This window comes from Orcinus orca, chromosome 20, assembly GCF_937001465.1.
Source record: "Orcinus orca chromosome 20, mOrcOrc1.1, whole genome shotgun sequence".
NCBI classification, from domain to species: domain Eukaryota; kingdom Metazoa; phylum Chordata; class Mammalia; order Artiodactyla; family Delphinidae; genus Orcinus; species Orcinus orca.
In genome coordinates, this window is record NC_064578.1 from 42,351,172 (window position 1) to 42,374,382 (window position 23,211).

The window sequence follows — 23,211 nt, forward strand, 5'->3', positions numbered from 1 at the left end:
CTCAAAGACTTGTGATGTTGCTCAAGGCCCCAGGGCACACATATACTATAGTAGCCTTGGCAGAATGGGAAGTTGCAAATCATATACCTAAGAAGGAAAAAATAATAAACTGAAAAATAACTGGTTAGCCTGATAATTACTTAGGTTTATTTAGCAAATCTGCTGCTTTTATATTTTCTGTTTAGGCTCTAATATAAATCATTGCATGAAGTTGAAATTCTCTTTGAAGTACTTAACTAATTACCGCAGGGGGAATAAAAGGAAAATAATTTCCTTCTACATTTGAGCAACAAGTATGTTCTCTTTCCCCATGGCAACCTCAAGGGACAGAAGCTTCCAACAATCTCTCCAAGTGACCATCCCAGGTGCTGAAGGGTTCACATGCCATGATCTGGCGTGACCTCACAGCAGTGAAAAGGTCAGGACTTTCCTGCTCATACCTGTCCTTGGTGCCAGGTGAGAGTGGGACTTTCTGTGACTACACAGGTATCCATCTAACCTCATCTTTTACAGGCAGGTAATCCAGTGACACTTTGGGCCTGTCACCAACAGCCAGGGCCCTCTTTTCCTGTTCCTGTTAAACTATCATCCTATCCCTACTTAGGCCAGTCCTGAATAAGTCAACACAATTAGCATTGAGCTAACACACACCTTATGTCAAGCCCTGGGGTAGGCACCGGGGACATAACACCAAATAAGACACATTGTCCCTGCCCATGAAGAGGTCAATTTAGTCAGAGAGACAGGCATGAAAAACAAAGACCACCACATACCTCCATAAGCACCTAAACAGACATGATTTAAAGGTACTGAGGGCACAGAGGAGGAAGGTGCCAACTCTGCTAGAGTGATTCAAAGGAGCTCTAGACAGAAAGAATATTTACAATGGATGTTCAAAAATGAATATGAATTTTCTGGGCACTTGGGGGTTGAGGGGGATGTCAGAGGAAGAGATTAGCATCTGAAAAGCCAAGAAGGCATGAAAAAGCATGGCATGTTCCAGATCTCCAAGGAGGGCAGGATGACCAAAACATATACGGTACATGTGGGGAGAGGATGAGACCGAGACTGGCCAGGAGACTGGCAGAGGCCAGATCCCACACGGTCTTAGGTTTTGAGCCAAGGAGTTTAGACTTTATTCAAAGGCAGCAGCACAGAAGACCATTCTACAGAAGAGTTGTGTGTCAGATTTCAGTTTCAGAAAGATCACTCCTTGGTTGAATGGAGTGGGGCGGGACCAGAGAAAGAGAGACTAATGGAGAGATTACGACAGCACATCAGAGCAGCTAGACAAGTCAGTCTGGGGAGTCTGCAGACCTGGGTTTCATGCAGGTACATCACGTCAAAAGGTGAGACTTTCACTGACCGCCCTCTGCCTCGGATGCCTCACCCCAGGACTAGCTTCACTGGCCTACGAACTGTGTAGTTGCAGAAAGTCCCACACGTAGACAGACTATACACTTGGTTTAATGCCCTGCTGGCCCTCTCTTGAAATCCTTAATAATTTTTAAACAAGGGGCCCACATTTTCATTTTGCATTGGGCCCTGCAAATTATGTAGCTGGTTCTGCCTCACCTCTAAGTGGGTATAACAATGGCACCATAGGGTTACTGGAAAGATTAAATGCGCAAACACATGTAGCAAGCACAGTGTCTGGCACAAAATCCTCCATAAAGGGAAGCCATTTTTATTACCATTATTATTATTACACCCCCAAGAAGAAAGTGAGGGGCCTGAAATAAAGGACCAGCAGGGGAGTCCAAGGAGAAGGAAAGTAGGGGCAGAAGGGACAGGACATCACTCCAGAGGGCAGAGAAGGAAGCAGGAAGGCTAGCTGGGCAAGGTGCCCTTGCCCAGACCAAGACTGGAAGCAGCTTTAATAAAATGGAAAACAACCTACGAATATCCACAAGGCTATAAACTAAAGCACCTTTGACATTCATATTCAAATACAACTTTCTTCTAAAAGTGAAGTCTCATTGCTACTTCTGCGCAGGTTTTAGCAATTTCAGAACATACTGCAAGAAAGGCTAAAGTGTAATATGTGGCCTGTGGTTCTGAGCAGTTAAAGGAGAGGGTGGATTGCCATGGAAGCAATACTTTGAGAAAAGAGAGCACGTGGGATCAGGTTTCAGCAAACTTTCCAAGCTCTAGTCAAATTAATCTGCAACAACTAAAATCCAGACATTTCACTGAAAGGCTGAGTGAGTGTTAAGAAATATTACTAAAGCAAACAAAACTGTTAGGTTGGACCATTTGAAACTGCCATTTCTGTAGTCAAAATGCTCAAATATCAGCAATTTCATATAACTCAACCCAATATTTCCTGAAAATATAGGAAACGCAACACTAACCTAAAACATACAGTAGCCAAAAGAATATTATGCCTTAAAAAAAGGAAGTTTAGGAATCTTTAAAAGGGCATCGGTCTTCCCTGGTGGCGCAGTGGTTGAGAGTCTGCCTGCCGATGCAGGGGACGCGGATTCGTACCCCGGTCCGGGAGGATCCCACATGCCGCGGAGCAACTGGGCCCGTGAGCCATGGCCACTGAGCCTACGCATCCGGAGCCTGTGCTCCGCAACGGGAGAGGCCACAACAGTGAGAGGCCCGCATACCGCAAAAAAAATAAATAAAATAAAAAATAAAAGGGCATCATTTATCACTTATGATCAGAGAAAAGTAAATATTAATTTTTAAATGCAATAATTCAGGAAGAAAGCAAACTTTTTACTAAAAGACATCACAGAGAAACAATAAATGATCAAACATCATGGCAAAAACTACAGCTGAAGAAAATATGTATGGGTAAGAAATAAATACTGTAATAAAAAGTTTTATGTCTGAATTACAGGCATATTATAGCACATGTTCAATAATACAAAAATGGTAATTTATTAAAACATGAACTCTGCTTGATAAAAAAGCAAATTAGTGACTGGGTAATTCCTCTATTTACTATTTATTGAGCTAATAACAAATGCAGAAAGAAATGAGACAGAAGGCTTTAAAACCTATTGGAACCCTCTTTGTGGAATTGGGCCAATCAGATCTTCCAGGCAGTTCTAACTCATGATATAAAAAGCCCTCCAGAGCATTCAGATGGGCTTTTAAAAAATATACACAGCTGCTTGACACCAGGATGTCACTATGGGGTAGGTTAAATGCTACCAACAGATACAAGGCCTCCAGCACTTTTTAATTCTTTAATCTTTTTCATTCTATATCTAATGATATACTTAGAATGGGATGGGGGGTGTGGGGTGGGTTTTGCTATCCCCGTAAGAATATTAACAAATACTGAGGACTACAATTAAGGTGTCAAAATACAGGAAAATCAAAGGTAAAAGGTAACCAAAGGACTCAGATGATTTTGGTCTATTCGCAGAGCTCATCTTAACGTATCAGCAGCATTTGACAGCGATTTTCCTTTCTTCCTTTTTTCTTTTATTAATAAATTTATTTATTTATATTTTCTTTGGCTGCGTTGGGTCTTCGATGCTGCCCGCAGGCTTTCTCTAGTTGTGGTGAGCGGGGGCTACTTTTTGATGCGGTGCGTGGGCTTCTCATTGCGGTGGCTTCTCTTGTTGCGGAGCATGGGCTCCAGGAATGTGGGCTTCAGTAGTTGTGGCTCATGGGCTCTAGAGTGCAGGTTCAGTAGCTGTGGCGCACGGGCTTATTTGCTCCGCACTTGTGGGATCTTCCCAGATCAGGGCTCAAACCCGTGTCCCCTGCATTGGCAGGCAGATTCTTAACCACTGTGCCACCAGGGAAGTCCCTTCCCTTCTTCTTAAAGTACTGTCTTCGTATGGCTCCTGACTCACCATATTCTACTTCACTTTTCACTGGCCTCGCCTCTGTTTCCCTTGCTAAATTCTCTTCCCTTCCCAGTTTCTAACTGTTAGAGGTCTGAAAACCTCTTCTCATCTCTCTATACATACCCAGGTAATCTCATCCAGCCTGTGGCTTTAACTAGGACCCTAAATGTAGCTCTCCAGCCCCTACCTCTCCCCTGAGCTCTCAGCATGCATAACAAACTGCACATTCCGCATTTCTACTTGCAAGTCTAATAGGTATTTCAAACTTAATACAGCCAAGACAATTCGTGATTTCCCCAGCCCATCCCCTTGTTGCCCAGTCTTCTCCCTTTCATCAGTGAGACTAAAAACTAGGAATCATCTGTCACAGCCCATATCCAATCCATCAAAAGTTCTGTGAACTCTATCTCCAGAGTACATCCTGAATTCTACAATTCATCACCATCTCCACCAGTACCAGCCCCATCCAAGGTACTACTGTCTCTCATCCAGATTATTACAATAATAACTGTCCCCTTGCTTCCACTCTTACTTACCACCCCCAGGTCCCCACAAAGCAGCCAGAGTTACTTTTCTATTAATCAGATCATATCATTCTTCCACTAAGGCCCTCCAACGGCCTCCCATCATCCTTGGAATAAAACGCCAACTTCACCAATTTAAGACATGTAAGTATAAGTTGATACAACTATATTGGAGAACAATCTGGCAAAGTCTGGTACACCAGAAGATCAGCACACCTTCTGACCCAGTGATTGCTCATCCAGGCATCTCCCTGAGAAAACCACTTGCAAAGATTCTGTACAGAGATGTTCACTGCAGAATTGTTTCTAGTAGTAGTTAAAAAAAAAAAAAAAAGTGTAAAACACCTAATTGTCCCTCAATACATAAGTTGAAAAATAACTTGTTTTTTTTCTTTTCACATGATAGAACACTATAAACTAGTTAAAATAAATAAATTTGATCTATTGACACAGTAATAAAGAGTCTGACTTTTTTTTTTTTCATGGTGCTGCAAGGCTTATGGGAATTTAGTTCCCCAACCAGGGATCGAACCCAGGGCCCTGGAAGTAAGAGTGCCGAGTCCTAACCACTGGACCGCCAGGGAACTCCCAGAGTCTGACTATTTTTGATGTTTGACCACTGACAGCATTCAAGTCCCAGCACTCTCCCTTTGCCTTTTGCCCCACATCTAGGCCAACCTATAAGAAAGCCCAGACACCCTCCCGTGGTGCTGGCAGGGAAGTTTAAACCAGCCCCTTGGTGGAATCCTCTCTCCACCTCACTTCCTAACCACAATACAAACCACAGCCACCGCCCCACCTTTACTCTTTTTTTGCTCCAGACAAAACCCAAGTTCTTGTCCTTCCAGGAATTTTTTTTTTTATCATTTCAATGTTTCACTTAATTTTTTCCAGCTTTACTGAGATATAATTGACATATAACATTGTATAAGTTTAAGGTGTACAATGTGTTGATTTGATATATTTATATATTGCAATATGACTACCACCATGGCCTTAGGTAACACCTTCATCCTGTCACATAATTACCATTTCCTTTTAAGGTGAAAACATTTAAGATCTCCTCTCTTAGCAACTTTCAAGTATACAATACAGTATTATCAGGTATAATCACCATGCTGTACATTAGATCCCCATAAATCATTAATCTTATAACTGAATGTTTGTACCCTTTGGTTCAATATCTCCCCATTTCCCTCCACCCCCCAGCCCTTGGGACCCATGGCTCTACCCTCTGTTTTTCTGAGTTCAGCTTTTTTGGATTCCACATATAAGTGATATCATACAGTATTTGTCTTTCTCTGTCTGACTAATTTCACTTAGCATAATGTCTTCAAGGTTCATCCAAGCTGTCACAAATGGCAGGATTTCCTTCTTTCTCAGGCTGAATAATATTCCATTGTGTGTGTTATGTATATATGTATAATGTATATATACACTTATACATTATATCTTCTTTATCCATCCATCTGTTGACAGACTTGAGTTGTTTCCTATCTTGGCTATTGTGAATCATGCTGCAATGAAGACGGGGGTACAAATATCTCTTTGAGATCCTGTTTTCATTTCTTTTGGATATATACCCAGAAGTGGGATTGCTGGATCATATGATAGTTCTACTTTTAGTTTTTTGAGGAACCTCCATACTGTTTTCCATAGTGGCTGTACCAATTTACATTCCCACCAATAGTGCAAAAAGATTTCTTTTTCTCCAGATCCTCACCAACATTTGTTATCTCTTATCTTTTTGATGATAGTCATTCTAACAGGTATGAGGTGGTCTCTCATTGTGGTTTTGATTTGCATTTCCCTGATGATTAGTGATGTTGAGCATCTTTTCATGTACCTATTGGTCATTTGTATATCTTGTTTGGAAAAATGCCCATTCAGTTCCTCTGTCCATTTTTTAATCAGATGTATGTTTTTTGCTATTGAGTTGTATGAGTTCTTTATATATTTTGGATATTAACCTCTTATCAGATATGATTTGCAAGTATTTCCTCCCTTCCCATAGGTTGCCTTTTTATTTCATTAATTGTTTCTTTTGATGTGCATAACTTTTTAGTTTGCTACAGTCCCCCTTGGTTTTTGCTTTTGTTCCTTGTGTTTTTGTTGTCATATCCAGGAAACCACTGCCAAGACCAATGTCAAGGAGCCTTTTCCTTTCAGGGAATATTTTTGATGCTGACAATGTGATTATTTCAAATACATTAGAACCTAGACATCAATGTAGGCATCCCCATATCCATAAATCCCTGAAGGGGGAGAAGGATGGAGCTTCCATGCATCCAGCAGGCAATGCTGGTATCCATATAAAACACATACCAATTAGATAAACCTTGAAAGCATGTCAACTGGGTGGGAGGGAAGAATATATGACAGAATTGATACTGTATGATACAATTTATGTAATAATCTGACCTATTTCCAGTAATTTTTTTGTTGTTTTAAAATCTACCTTATCTGCTATTGATCTTTCTTTTGGGATGTGCATTATGTATATTTTGCCATCCTTTTGTTTTCAGTCTTTCTATATGCTTAGGCTTTAGATGTGCCTCTTATAAATGGCTAATTTTTTTTTTAATAATTAAAAAAATCTGGGACTTCCCTGGTGGTGCAGTGGTCAAGCATCCACCTGCCAATGCAGGGGACACCGGTTCGATCCCTGGTCCAGGAAGATCCCACATGCCACAGAGCACTAAGCCCATGCACCACAACTACTGAGCATTCACTCTAGAGCCCACTAGCCACAACTACTGGGCCCACGCGCCACAACTACTGGGCCTGCATGCTGCAACTACTGAAGCCCGCATGCCTAGAGCCCCTGCTCCACAACAAAAGAAGCCACCGCAATGAGAAGCCCACACACCACAAGGAAAAGTAGCCCCCACTCCCCACAACTAGAGAGAAAGCCCGCGTGCAAAGACCAATGCAGCCAAAAAATTAATTAATTAAAAAAAATCTAGTCAGATAATCTTTATCTTTCAAGTGGAACATGTACACTTACTCTATTTACACTTATTACAATTTTATATATAGATAAATTTAATTCTAAAATCTTAGTTTATGCTATCTGTCCCATGCTTTTTTTCTCTCCCTTCTTGCCTTTTTCTTTTAGGAGCTGCTTTCTAATTTCTATTCCATTCTTTTCCTCTACTACTTAGGCAGTTATATACTCTATATTCTTTTAGAGGTAATCCTAGATATTTTAATGTGTGTAATTAACTTATCCAACTTAGTCTTCCTACAGAACAACTCAGGACTTCAGATCACTCTAATCCTAATTACCACTGCCCCAGACTTATAAGTTATTGCTGCCATATATTTTTACTCTGTATTGTTTTTTGATCCCAAAACCATTGTTATTGTTGGGTATACAATCATATTTGTCCAGGTTAAACCACGTATTAATTATTTTCTTTGCTCTTCATTTCTTGTTGTATCTCAGACTCGCACCTGGGATCACTTTACTTTTGTCTAAAATACATCCTATAGACCAGTGCTGTCCAACAGAAATATAATGCGAGCCCATGTGTAATTTTAAATGTTCTGGTAGCCAAATTTTAAAAATTTTCAAGAAACAAGTGAAATTAATTTTAATAAAACAAAAATATCTCATGACAAATGTTTGTCTTGATGCGGTTTTTTTTTAGTAAAAACGAATCATCTGGGCTTCCCTGGTGGCGCAGTGGTTGAGAGTCTACCTGACGATGCAGGGGACACGGGTTCGTGCCCCAGTCTGGGAAGATCCCACATGCCGCGGAGCGGCTGGGCCCATGAGCCATGGCCGCTGAGCCTGCGTGTCCGGAGCCTGCACTCCACAACAGGAGAGGCCACAACAGCGAGAGGCCCGCGTCCGCAAAAAAAAAAAAAAAAAATCTAAGAATTATCTTTTCTCAAAGATTATTTTGTCACTGCTAATAAATTAGTATGCTTCAATTTCCGAGATAAAACAAAAAAGGATTCTCTCAGGAAGTTGCCATATTAACAGACAGCTGTGTGTGAACATAGTGAATACTGAATTCTGAAGGATTCAGGATAACTTGACAACTGAGTTTTACTCAGGCTAATCTATTTCATGTCTACTCTCTTTTAAGGTTTATAAGCTGTATTTCTTACTGTACAGATCTTATTATATCCTATGGGCATTCCTCAGATTTTCGGAGAAAACTTTCTGACATCAGAACTAAAGCTTTAGGACCATAAGTGAGCTAGAGCCAGCTTGTACCAACTCACAATAGCAGATTGTTAAATATCAGGACTTTTGTAAGTTAAACCACTGGGAGCTTGAAATTGGCCATGGTGGGAATATTTACCCCATGGAAATCACCAAACACTACACAGCTCACGGCTTCCTCTTTTTAGAGCATGCGACTAACACCACCAATTAAGATTCATCTTTGGGCTTCCCTGGTGGCACAGTGGTTGAGAGTCCGCCTGCCGATGCAAGGGACACGGGTTCGTGCCCCGGTCCGGGAGGATCCCACATTCCGCGAAGCGGCTAGGCCCGTGAGCCATGGCCGCTGAGCCTGCGCGTCCGGAGCCTGTGCTCCGCAACGGGAGAGGCCACAACAGTGAGAGGCCCGCGTGCCGCAAAAAAAAAAAAAAAAAAAAGAATCCGCCTGCCAATGCAGGGCACACGAGTTCGATCCCTGGTCGGGGAAGATCCCACATGCCACGGAGCAACTAAGCCTGTATGCCACAACTACTGAGCCCGCATGCCACAACTACTGAAGCCCACACACCTAGAGCCCATGCTCCACAACAAGAGAAGCCACCCCAACGAGAAACCTGTGCATCACAACGAAGAATAGCCCCTGCTCTCTGCTACTAGAGAAAACCCACGCATAGCAACAAAGACCCAACGCAGCCAAAAATTAATTAATTAATTAATTAATTAAAAATCATGAAGGTGGGGAGTTAGTGTTAATGGGTACACAGTTCAATTTGGAAAGATTAAAAAGTTCTGGAGAACGATGGTGGTGATGACTGCAGGACAACGTAAATGTACTTAATGCCACTGAGCTGTATGCTTAAAAATGGTTAAAATCATCGATTTCATGTTATGTGTATTTTACCAAAATTTTTTAAAAATTCACGAAGAACAACAGAAATATTGATATTTTCTATCAACAGTGTTTATATAATATTCATAATACTAATAAACATTCTTATTCAGGATATATTATTTGGCAAAAATATACCAAAAAATTTATATAATTAATATCTGAATTCAAACTACTTTTAAGAGAAATAAAAGTCATATAAATACCCCAAAGGAACTTCTGGTTCATGATAATGAGGTAGACCCCATATAAATATATCAGAAGAAATATATATTCTTCTATCTAGAAATGTTATATTCTTCTGACTATGACAGAAGAAAAATAATAAATTGAATGAAACATTAAAACAGAAAGGATGACATCTGAAAATTTTGAAAACTTTTTGGAGCACATAAAGTGAATGGGTAAAATTTAATTCATTAATTGATGGATTAACTAAGAAAGCAAACTAATGTAGAGCAGTGGATGGTCCGGCACTCAAGTAGGAGGATGAAGTGGTACATCTGGGAGCTTCCATGTGGTTCCCAGTGCAGATATGACATGAACTGAGGCCCCAGTCATGACAGCTAATTGAGAGACTATCTCCAGAATGAAGGACCAGTTAGCCTGTTCCTCTCTCCCACAAAAGTAGGACCTCTGCTACATCATTTGCCCCTTGCTGGGGCCCAGCTAATGGTTTTCTTAAAAGATCGTAGGATTTTTCTGTTTCATTAGAGTGCCAGAAAAAAAAAATTTTTTTAATCCAAAATTCTGACCCATGCTACATGGATGAACCTGGAAGACAGTATGGTAAGTGAAATAAACTAAATATAAAAGAAGTATCGTGTGACTCCACTTACATGAGGAACCTAGAGTACTCAATTTATAAAGGCAGAAAGTACAGTGGTCGTTGTCAGGAGCTGGGAGGAGGAAAGAATGGAGAGTTTTGTTTAATGGATAGAGAGTTTCAATTTGGAAAGATAAGAAAATTCTGAAGATGGATGGTAGTGCTGGTTGAAAAACAATGTGAATGTATTTAATGCTGCTGAAATGTATGCTCAAAATGGTTAAAATGTTATATTTATGCTATCTATATTTTACCACAATAATAAACATTAAAATCCAGCTATATGCTGTTTCCCAGAGATATATCTGTAACAGAAGAACATAAAAAGATAGAAAATAAAGAGCAGGAAAAAAGAAAAGTCAAAAGAACCCTAGAACAACAGTATTAGAGATAGGCAAAACAGATGTTAAAAGAAAAAGTGATAAAGGGGCATCAAATAATAATAAAAGGAAAAATTCGCTAGGAAGGCATAACAATCCTTAACTTGCTTATCTCTAACAAGATACATATACAAATTTATAAAATGTATAAAGCAAATGTTATAATGAAAGATTTAAATAACCACTTTCAGAAAATGACAGATCAAAAAGGTATTTTAAATTTTTGTAATGACAGTAGACTTAAACATTATAAATAACAAGCTTGAAATAATGCAAAAATATAGAACCCCACACCTGACAATTATGGAATACACATTATTTTCTACCAACATGAAACAGATAACAAAAAGATGAACATATACCTTTTCACAAAGAAAGGCTGGGGGGATAAAAGAAGTGATACAATATAAAGAACATTCCAAAACAACAATGCAATAAAATTGGATGTTCACAACAAAAGATAGTCCCCAAAAGTGACCCATGAAGTACTCTCAGGTTAGGTAATTCAAAACAATCCTCTAAGGACAACTAATAAAGCTGAATTAAACATGATTTTTTAAAATCTTCTTAAAAGCAGAGGCCAGCTAAAAAAGAGAATGAAGAATTACTGAACCAAAATCTAGGAGGTTAGAACCCAGAGAAATAACCTAGCATTCAATACGCCTTTTATCTGGATGGCATTTAACAATTCATAAGGCAAAAATACAAAAACTGAGTTATAGTTAGGAAATAAGGTAGATAAAAGTGAAATCGCAAGATCCGCACAAAGCAGGAAGTCTGACAAACACTCCTCCATTTAAGCTGGGGCAAGACCCCAAGACTTTGCTTTTTCTGGATAATTCTGAGAACCTCAGCCTTGAAATTGCTGTAAGGTAGTCCTAAACTAGTAGGGCCTGCAGATTACTAGTAAAGCAAACAAAAATTCTTTCTGGAAGAAGATTCAATTGTCCTATGTCTCAAAATTTTCCCACAAGCAGGTTTTCAAATACAATAACCAGAATACAGTCAGAGAGTACTAAGCATTCAAGGGGGGGAAAAGACCCTATCATCAAGAACCAACAGGGAAAAAAAGAGACAACAGAAAGACTTCAAAACAAGAACCTTAGATAGGACTTCCCTGGTGGCACAGTGGTTAAGAATCTGCCTGCCAATGCAGAGGACACGGATTTGAGCCCTGGTCCGGGGGGATCCCACATATCGCGGAGCAACAGAGCCCATGTGCCACAACTACTGAGCCTGCACTCTAGAGCCCTTGAGCCACAACTACTGAAGCCCGCGCACCTAGAGCCCGTGCTCTGCAACAGAAGCCACCACAGTGAGAAGCCCACGCACTGTAATGAAGAGTAGCCCCTGCTTGCCATGGCTAGAAAAAGCCCGCGTGCAGCAATGAAGACCCAATGTGCCAAAAAAAAAAGAACCTTAGATATTAGGCTTTTAAGACCCAGATTATAAAATCACTATTTTACTATGATAAAAGAAATAAAAGAAAAAGTTGCAAATGTCATCAGGGAACTGTATACTTTAAAATGTGGCATCACAGAAGTGAAAAGGTGTGAAATAGCAGTTGTACAACTAAAAAACAATAAACAATATTAAAAGTTCAACGGGCAGATTTAACAGCAAGTTAGACACAGCTGAAGAGGTCACTGACAAACCAAAAGAAAAGTCAGAAGCAACTATCCAGCATGGAGCATAAAGAGAATATATATAAAATATAGATGAAAAGGAACAAGCCCAGAGAACACAGTGAAAAAGTCTAATATACATTTAATCAGAATTCCAGATAAGAGAATAAACAGAGGCAATATATGAAAATATAATGAATGAGAATATCTCAGAACTTACAAAATTCACCAACCCATAACTTCACAAAGCTTAACATATCCCAAAGAGGATAAACAATTTTTTTAATCCACACCTAGACACACCATAGTGAAACTACAGAAAATCAAAGAGAAAAAAATATGAAAAGGAGCCAGAGAAAAAGAGACATGATCTTCAAAGGAGCCACAGCTAGCCTGACTGCTAATATCTCAAGAGAAAATATGGATGCTAGGAAATGCTAGAAAAATAGCATCAATGTGCTAAAAGAAAATAACAACTTACCATAACTGTATAAAGCCATGATATCTTCATATATTGCCTCTGTTTATACCCAGCAAAAAAGTAGCCTTCAAAAATAATGGTAAGCAGGGCTTCCCTGGTGGCGCAGTGGTTGAGAGTCCGCCTGCCGATGCAGGGGACACGGGTTCGTGCCCTGGTCCGGGAAGATCCCACATGCCGCGAAGTGGCTGGGCCCATTAGCCATGGCCGCTGAGCCTGTGTGTCCGGAGCCTGTGCTCCGCAACAGAAGAGGCCACAACAGTGAGAGGCCCGCGTACCGCAAAAAAAAAAAAAAAAAAAGAAGAATGGTAAGCAGTAGAGAAAACTCCATTTACAGCAACAACAAAGATAAAATACTTAGAACTAGACTTAACAAGAAATATGTAAAGCCTATATAAGGAAATTTACAAAACACCCCTGAAAGACATAAAAGGAGACTAGAACAGATGGAAAGACATCATCCTTTCTAGCAATATCCCTTGTTCTTAGAAAGGATGGATAAATATCATAAAGATGTCAGTTCTACCTAAGTTAATTTAAAATTTAAATGCAGTCTCAATTAAAAAAATCCAACAAGATTTTTTTATGGAACTAGGCAAGATGACACTAAACTTGATACGAAAAAATAAAAATGTAAAACAATTAGGAAAATACTAAAAAAAAATGCTATAGGTAAAGCACAGGGGATTTTCAGGACAGTGAAAATATTCTGCATGATAACAATAATAAAAGATACAATGTATACAATGTATCCAAACTCATAGACTATATAACACCTTGTATAGGGTGAACTCTAATGTCAACTATGGACTTTTGTTGATTATAATGTGTCAGTGTAGATTCATGAATTATAACAAATGTATGGCTCCAGTGAGGGATGTTGGTTATAGGGGACGCTGTACATGGGTGAGGCCAGGGAATATATGGGAAATCTCTGCACCTTCCTCTCAATTTTGCTGTGAACCTAAAACTGCTCTAAAAAAAAATGAAGTCTTTAAAAATATGTAAACAGAAGGAAAGAAAGAAAGGAAGGAAAGAAGGGAGGGAGAGAGGGAGGAAGGAAGGGACAAAATGCTACAAGAAGAACTAGTCTTACCAGATATTAAAATATACTGTAAAGATTCTATACTTAAAACAGTATGGTAAAGGGCATTCCCTGGTGGTCCAGTGGTTAGAACTCCATGCTTTCACTGCCAAGGGCCTGGGTTGAGTCCGTGGTAGGGAAACTAAGATCCCACAAGCCACACAGGGTGGCCAAAAAAAAAGGAGTATGGTACAGATGAACAGACAGACCAGCATAACAGAATAGAAAGTCTAGAAAGAGACCCAAGTACAATAAAGCTTTATTATATAATAAGGGTGGTATTTCAAATCACAGGGGAGTTCATGGAGTTTTTAATAAAAGGTACTGAGACAATCGATTAACCACTTAGAAAAAAAACCACGCCCCACACAATACACAAGAATAAACTCCGAAAGAATCATGCATCTAAATATAAAAGTGAAACTATATTGGGGAGGGGGACGGGTAAGCTGTGACAAACTGAGAGAGTGGCATGGATATATATACACTACCAAACGTAAAATAGATAGCTAGTGGGAAGCAGCCGCATAGCACAGGAAGGTCAGCTCGGTGCTTTGTGACCGCCTGGAGGGGTGGGATAGGGAGGGTGGGAGGGAGGGAGATGCAAGAGGGAAGAGATATGGGAACATATGTATATGTATAACTGATTCACTTTGTTATAAAGCAGAAACTAACACACCATTGTAAAGCAATTATACTCCAATAAAGATGTTAAAAAACAAAAAAAACTTTAAAAAAAAGTGAAACTGTACAAGTACTAGAAGAAAACATGGGTGAATTTTTTGAACTTGAGTTTAGGAAAAGGCTTTCTAACTATGGCCTCAAATTCAGAATCCGTGAAAGAAAAAAATTGATAAATTTGACGACATAAGGAATCTTTTTAAAAACTACTGCATAGTTTTACCATAAACAAAGTCAAGAAAACAAGTTAGGGGGAAACATTTGCAACATATCACAGATAAAGGAACAATATTCTTAATATATATAAAGGACTCTTAAATTTGATGGAAATAACATCAATCCTTCTAAATTCTTCAAAAAAATTAAAGAGGGAACACTTTGTAACTCTAAACAAAGATACTACAAGAAAACTACAGACCAATATCCCTTATGAGTATTGATGCAAAACAGTGAAGCATTTCTCATAGAGCAAACTGAAATCAGCAGCATATTAAAAAGATTATACAAGTGGGGCTTCCCTGGTGGCACAGTGGTTGACAGTCCACCTGCCAATGCAGGGGACGCGGGTTCGTGCCCCGGTCCGGGAGGATCCCGCATGCCGCGGAGCGGCTGGGCCCGTGGGCCATGGCCGCTGGGCCTGCGCTTCCGGGGCCTGTGCTCCGCAACAGGAGAGGCCACAGCAGTGAGAGGCCTGCGTACCACACACACACACACACACAAAATTATACAAGTGGGTTATGTGGATTATACGAAAGGATTATGACCAAGTGGGGTTTATTCCCAGTATGCACAGATGATTCAATATATGCAAATCAATCAATGTAATACACAATATTAACAGAATCAAGGAAAAAAGTACATGATCATCTTAATTGATGCAGAAAAGCATTTGACAGAATTCAACATCCTTTTGTGATAAAAATACTCAATAAACTAGGAATAAAAGGAAATTTCCTCAAAAGAATAAAGGCCATATGTGAAAAACCCCACAGTTAACATCATACTCAACAGTGAAAAACTGAAAACTTTTTATTGTATCTATCTGAGATAATGGATGCTAATTAAATTTATTGTGGGGAATTCCCTAGGTGGTCCAGTGGTTAGGACTCTGAGCGTCCACTGCAGGGGGCACAGGTTCAATCCCTGGTCAGGGAACTTAAGATCCTGCAGGCCGCATGGCATGGCCAAAAAAAAAAAAAAAACACAAAAATAATAAAAAAATAAACTTATTGTGGTAATATTTCACAATACATGTAAGTCAAACCATTACATGTAAGTACACTTTAAACTTACACAGTGATGTATGTCAATTATATCTCAATAAAACTGGAAGAGAAAAGAATAAATCACTGGTGTCCACCATTACCAGTTCTACTCAGTACTGTACTCTAGCCAGCAGAGAAGAGCGTGAAAAGGGGGGAAAAGAGTAAAAAAGATTAGAAAGGAAGAAACAAAACTGTCATTAATCACAGATGATCTATACTTAACCCCAAAGCATTGACACCAAGAATTTTAGCTTCCAGCACTGTGGCGGGTTAAACCATTGCTTGACACAGCCTGCCACCATTGTTAATTCAAACTCTATACATTTTCGTTGAGCAGGTTCTCAGTACTATATATGGGTTTTTGTTGAAGCACCTATGTTCCAGTGAAGCATTTCTCAACCACCAGGGACAATGGTTAAAAAAGCAGATTTAGGGGCTTCCCTGGTGGCGCAGTGGTTGGGAGTCCGCCTGCCGATGCAGGGGACGCGGGTTCGCGCCCCGGCCCGGGAGGATCCCACATGCCGCGGAGCGGCTGGGCCCGTGAGCCATGGCCGCTGAGCCTGCGCGTCCGGAGCCTGTGCTCCGCAACGGGAGAGGCCCGCGTACCGCAAAAAAAAAAAAAAAAAAAAAGCAGATTTATGCTTTTTATGGAGAAAAGCAGATTCCATAACCCCAGAGTTATGGAATCAAAACATCTACAGTTTAGACCTGTGAAGCTTCACTCTTTAAATTTTCCAGGTGATTCATTTGTACACTAAGCCATTATGATGGATTCCAGAGGTGTGCTACAACCCTGTTACTCCTACACATTTCTTAGAAATGCTACAAAATAATTGGTCAGTTATAAACCAATAAGGTCCTCCCTTCCAATCCTAATCCATTTCATTTACAAACAGCATACTTTATTCCATCTATTTTTGAAATTTCTTTCTTGTTCAATTAATTTCCCTGGCCCCTCTGATGTTAACACAGCAGTATGTCTGCAAAGCATATATTCAAAATAATACTAGTTTCTTACCTCAAAACATACAAAAAATAAAGAGTATACAACGTGATTTATTGTTTTCTAATAATATAACATAGCAAAAAATCCCAATGAGCAGAATAGTTCTAGTAGAAAAGCAATTAAATTTTATCTATCTCTTATTCTATCAGTGAAATATTTTAGCTCATTCAAACAGTACAGTGAAGTTGCCCCTCAAAAACCACGATATAGGGCTTCCCTGGTGGCGCAGTGATTGAGAGTCCACCTGCCGATTCAGGGGACGCGGGTTCGTGCCCCGGTCCAGAAGGATCCCACATGCCGCGGAGCGGCTGGGCCCGTGAGCCATGGCCGCCGAGCCTGCGCGTCCGGAGCCTGTGCTCCGCAACAGGAGAGGCCACAACAGTGAGATGCCTGCGTAACGCAAAAAAAAAAAAAAAACCCACGATATAGTTAAACTGCTTGCTGCTAATCCTAACATCTGGCCTAGACTAGGGATCAATTTCCAGTTTAAACGTACAGGCAGATAATGAATAAAGAGATTTAGAAAGCACAGGTTGTGTGATGGAATTTACACCATGACCCTAACCTAGGGGGCAGCATTATTGTAACTATTTTTAAGAATTACAACATAGAGCTCATTATGTGTCAGTCACACTATGATTTACAAATAGCTAACAATGGATTTGGCATTAACTACATAGTATATAAATGGAATCATCATCCCTACAGACAAGGGTGTAATTTTACTGCATATGAAAGAAAAATATACATTGCTGTTCTCCTAAAGACCTAATGAATGATGAGACTTAAATTTAAATTATTTTTAGAAAACCATCTCCCACTGCTCCCCTACACTTGTGCAAGCTGAAGGGAATAGCCAATTACACACACACACACACACACACACACACGGTCTCTCCCCACTCCACCCCCTCTCCCCTGTGCTTTTACAGGCAGGATAAATGTAGCTACATTGTTGAAATACCATCAATCCTTCAAAGTTCATCTCCAATGCTCCATTGTCCACAACCTCTCAAACAGGATTCTTTCCCTGATGGGTAAATTCTCTGGCATTCTCTTTATTCCATCCTGTATTTTGAGCTCCTGCGGGCAGAGGCTGAATTTTACTTCACTTTGGATCATGCCTCACCTGCTCCACCCCCGATGGCTTGCAAAAAGGTTCCCAATAAATTACTACTGGTGACCCTTTAAGTTAATGTGCCAATTCATCCATTTAGTTTGGTTTTTCTGCCCAAATATAATTCATATTTCTTCTATGGATGCTAAAGAGTAAAGAGCCAGTTGAGAGAATACATTTGGGTTTTTCACCTGAAAGCAGGTACAATAATAACCTAAACTTAGAGAAATAAATCCACAGCTCAAAGCCGTGCTGTTCCTATTACACGCGCTACAAACCTAAGCTGTTGCCTTCCAGTACCTGTCAACACTTCCAAATGGGCCCGTATTTGTTTAGAAGGAAGGCCACACAGACACCTTGTTGGAAATCACCAGGCCTTCTCTACCAGGAGGAAAAATATCTGAGCCACCCATCCATGGTTTGGTATTTAAATGATAAAGAAACAAAGAATATTTAAAAATCAAGACCGCAGCATTCAACAACAAGTGACCACAGTTTCGGTCATGAGGATATCAAACAAAACTAAACTATTTTAAAAGCAAGTAGAAACAAGGAATAATGAAACCGGCAAGAATAAAACACTAAGAGCAAAATAAATTTATACATAAGACAACTATTTTTCAAAATTCTTGCTCAGCTTTGGATGTTCTGTTTGCCTCCCAGCTACAAACACATTCTTCACACATGCTGGGAATGCTGCGGAAAACTAGTCAGCATTCAGAGGCTTAATCCACAGTCCCAGTGCTGTGCCTGTGGGCGTAATAGTCAGACAGCCATTTGTCCTCAGGAAGGGTTAGGGGCTGAAATGCAAATACGCAAACAACTGAGTTCTTTCCCTAAAATAGCTGGAAAAAGCATGACCCTTATTGCTATTTTTTTTAAAGGAAAAAAGAGGGGGGAAAAAGCTTACAGTCTTAGGGATTTGTTTAAATACCTTAGTATAACACAATTTTGAGGGAGAAAACAATAGAAAGGAACAAACACACTTGTCCTGGATAAAATCTACACTCTGGAGAAAAGGTTGACATATGTGTGACAGTTGATTTACCAGACTCACTAAAGATTTATTGATTTACCAATCAGTGCCTTGGGCACTTGATTCTCCCTGAGGGAAAATTAACAGTTCCAACTAAACTAATATATTCTATTATGAACTAAAATGAATGCAAGAATCAATCCTGCCACTTTGTACAACATCCAATTATGAAAAAAGTATGTCTATCCTTTTGGGGATACCTAAAATTAAAAGTTATTTAATGAAAGAAATAATGTATTAAATAATCATAATTGAAGCCAATAGACATTTTTAAAGGATGGCTTTGGCATGTTTTAAAGGAGATAAGGGAATCTCAGAAATGTAATTGTATAAGTGTGTTAAGAACATGATTTTTAAAGTCAGATTACCTGAATTGACTGCTGCCTCTGCCATTTAGTAGGAGCATTCTCTTGGGCTTCTCTAGGCCTCAGTTTTGTCATCTGTAAAATGGGGAGGCACAGTTGTCCTTAGGAGAATGAATAATGATAATGAATATAAAAGCATTTGGCACAGTAGCTGGCATACAATCAGCTTTCTGTGCAGTGGTTCCATTTTTATTAGTCATTCTAGAAGCATATGAAGTATAATACTATGATGATGGTGTGAACAAAAAAAAGAACAAAGAGCATCAATCATCATCCAGTTATACAAGGGTTAAATTGCAACCCACTGCAGTCTCCCAGCAACAGTGCACCCTGAAAAGAATTCAGGATGATAAAACAGGATGAGGCACTCTGTGCTTTGGAAAAAGGGGCCCCTAGATAGATGAATATCTGAGGAAGAATTTCAATGACCCCAGATTCTTGCATCTTCCCATACATAAAAAAGCACTAAAATCATTACCTTGAGATACCTGTTCTTCGTGATTAGCAGTAATCTTTTACCAAGATGTATGCTTGACTACATGTTATTTCCTAGTGAAAAAAAATCATATATATACTGGCTCCTCCCCTACCTCTTCAAAGCAGTTCCTCAGGGCTGTCTCCCGGGCTACAGTCCTCAGTAAGACCCTGAATAAAACTTAAATTCACAACTCTTATATTGTGTGTTTTTCTTTAAGTCAACAATAGACTACAATACCGACAGGCATCAGAACTAAAACAGTTCACAGGGTACAAAATGCCTTTCAAGCTTTTGCAAGAGTCGTTCAGTGTCATCTAACTGACAGCTTGAAAAGTTTTACTAATGAACCTACATATGTGAAACTTTCTTTAGTGTTACCCATTGATCAGAAAAATCAACATCCATAAGGATGCTTTAAAGAAGGGGTCAGCAAACCATAACCCGTGGGCCAAATCTGACCCACAACCTATTTTTATAAATAAAGTTTTATTGGAACATAATCACACCCATCATTCATACATTGTCCTGGCTGTTTTGGCACCACATTGACAGAGTTGAGTAGCTGTGACCAAAACCATATGTCCTGCTGTTTTAACATTTAACATTTAACATTGTTGTTATTCCTACCGCTGCTATTTAATATTTCCTGTGATAAGGTATGGTGAGACTAGATGCAGCTCACGAGAGAAAATGAAAAGAGTTTTATAGAAGCCCGTGTGCCTAGAACCCATGCTCCACAACAAGAGGAGCCACCACAACGAGAAGCCTGCGCACTGCAACAAAGAGTAGCCCCTGCTCACCACAATTAGAGAAAACCGGCATGCAGCAATGAAGACCCAATGCAGCCAAAAATTAAATAAATAAATTTATTGATTTTTTTTAAAAAGAGTTTTATAATTTTGTTACTCATAGTTCCCTGCGGGGAACACAGCACACCTTGCAGAGTCGCTCAGGGGAAGATCCAGGGTCAATCACAAGGCAGAGGGGTTTTTGTGGGAACTGTGGTCAAGCATCTTTATTATGGTTTCCACAGAAAGGAAAGGATGATACAGAGTAGGCATGTTTAAGACAGGCTAATCTGAATCAGTTCAGGGGGCTCTGGGGCATTGGGGCTGTCCTTGGTTGTCAAGTATCTGGCCCTGGGTGGGTATGCAGCTGCCCAGAGTATGAGAACCCCTTCAGGGAGGTAGATGGGGGTATGGATTTAAAAGGCTGCTCAAGAAGAGGAACTGACCAGTCCCTAGCCAGAGCCTCAAAACTTGGTCAAGACAACATTTTTAAAAACTCTACTATTCCCACAAAACCTAAAATGTTTAATATATGGCCCTTTACAGAAAAGTTTGCCGACTCCTGGTCTAAACAGGAAATCTGGACATCCAGTTTAAGTGGAGATTACCTTAAATGTGCTCTCCATAAGTGCTCATAGAAATCACTAAGCGAGTTTTAAATACTTAAAAAGCTTAATTCATACTAGGAATGAGGGAAAGATGCTCTTAGAAGTCATAGAGTCAGTTCTCAGTCCCACAGGCCACAGCAAACCCACAGAGTCAGTTGCAGTTCACAACAGGCCCAGGTTAAGAAGGCCTGACACTGTAGCTATCCCCACAGCAATGGAGCCCAGCGGCCAAGAACTCAGGCTCTGAAGTTTGACAAACCCAAGCTCAAGTTTTTGTCCTACTACTCATCAATAGTGTGTTCTTGATCAAGTTAACTATATTAGTTATCTACTGCTGCATAACACATATGCCAAAACTTAGCCACTTAAAATAATTATCATTCATTATTTCAAACAGGTTCTAAAGGTCAGGAATCCAGAAGCAGCTTAGCTGGGTGGTTTGGACGCCATATCTCTCCCAAGGTTGCAGGCAAGCTGTCAAGCCGGGGCTACAACTATCTGAAAGCTCTAATGGGGATGGAGAATCCACTTTCAAGCTCATTCCTGTGGTTGTTGCCAGGTCTGAATTCCTTGCTGGCTCTTGGGCTGTGTTCCTTACCCGACAGGCCTCTCCATAGGTTGCCTGAGTACCCTTCTAACACCTTCCCTAGAACAAGTGATCAGAGAGAGAGAGAGAAAGAGAACAAGACAATGTCCAAGAAGGAAGCCACAGTCTTTATTAACCTAATCTCAAAAGAAACATATCCTGGGCTTCCCTGGTGGCACAGTGGTTGAGAGTCTACCTGCCGATGCAGGGGACACGGGTTCGTGCCCCGGTCCGGGAAGATCCCACATGCCAAGGAGCGGCTGGGCCCGTGAGCCATGGCTGCTGAGCCTGCGCGTCCGGAGCCTGTGCTCCGCAACGGGAGAGGCCACAACAGTGAGAGGCCCGCGTACCACAAAAAAAAAAAAAAGAAAGAAACGTATCCTCACTACTGCTGTATGCTATTGGTCCCACAGACCAGCCAGCCCTGGTATAATGTGGGAGAGGACACACAAGTATGTAAAAACCAGGAGGTGAGGATCACTGGGAACCACCTTGGAGGCTGGCTATTGCATTACCTAATTTATGCAAGCTTCAGATCTATCATCTATGAAGTTGGAATAATAATAGTACTTGCTCATAAGGTAATTATAAGGTTTAAGTGAGAAAGTGTGTGTAAAACTCTATCACAGTGCTTGGCACTCAGTGAAGCATTCAGTAAATACTAGCAATTGTTTCCAACCTCATTGTTTCATTGTTGTTATTCCTACCGCTGCTACTTCCATAATGGTAACAAAAGGGGTAAAAAAAAAAAACAAAAAACTTTTCAGCACCACAGGGAAGTTCCCTGCCCTTGGCTGCTTCTAGGTGAGCTCTCTTTCTACTCTACACAAGCAACTGTAACTCTGTCTAGAAAAATAAAGCCCCAGAAAATCCAAACTATTCTCTTCTCCTCTCACCTTGACCTGAAATAACTGAAACAGGAACCCACAATATAATAACTGATCAAATCTATTATTAGTTAAGCATTAGTCAAACATGGTTCCCTCTATAGGAATGAGCCAAAAAATTACCAGAGAATAAAAAATTCAATAGCTTAAAATAAGGGAGATTTACCCCCATTGAAATAAACTCATTGTAAGAAAATGGAGAAACATCAAAAAATATCAATTTGTATACTTAGGACATTCATTCAACAAATATTTATGATGCAATTGCTATGCAATAGGCACTGTTCCAGGAGCTGTACAAACAACCTTGACTACAATAAAAAAAAAAAAATCTCTGCGTTTATGAAACTTGAAGGCTACTGGGAAAAAAGCAAATACATAAATAGGTAAAAAAATAATAAATAAGGGGTATGTTAGCTGGAAATGAACCAGATGTAAGGAAGCAGCTGGATACACAAGTTTGGAGCTCAGAGGAGAAATCTGAACAGGGCATATAAATTCAGAGTTTCCATTAAAGAGATAATATTTGTATCTTGAGACTGGATGATGTGATCACCAAAGGAGTAAAAAGATAGAGAAAGAACAGACCAAGGTTT

General features: G+C 39.9%; 1 long non-coding RNA gene across 11 annotated transcripts in view; it reads right to left on the bottom strand.

Moving 5' to 3' along the window:
* The window catches only part of LOC117198252 (uncharacterized), a 236,229-nt gene that overhangs the window by 163,818 nt on the left and 49,200 nt on the right, over positions 1 to 23,211 (bottom strand). For 5 of the 11 annotated variants that reach the window (XR_007474153.1, XR_007474142.1, XR_007474150.1 and 2 more), the window contains exon 2: positions 19,272 to 19,343. The exons of 3 other annotated variants lie outside the window; for them this stretch is intronic. This is a non-coding gene — a long non-coding RNA (uncharacterized LOC117198252). Of the gene's footprint in view, positions 1 to 12,717; positions 12,733 to 19,271; positions 19,344 to 23,211 lie in introns of those variants that run through there. 3 more of the 11 variants (XR_007474157.1, XR_007474158.1, XR_007474148.1) reach the window with 1 other exon arrangement.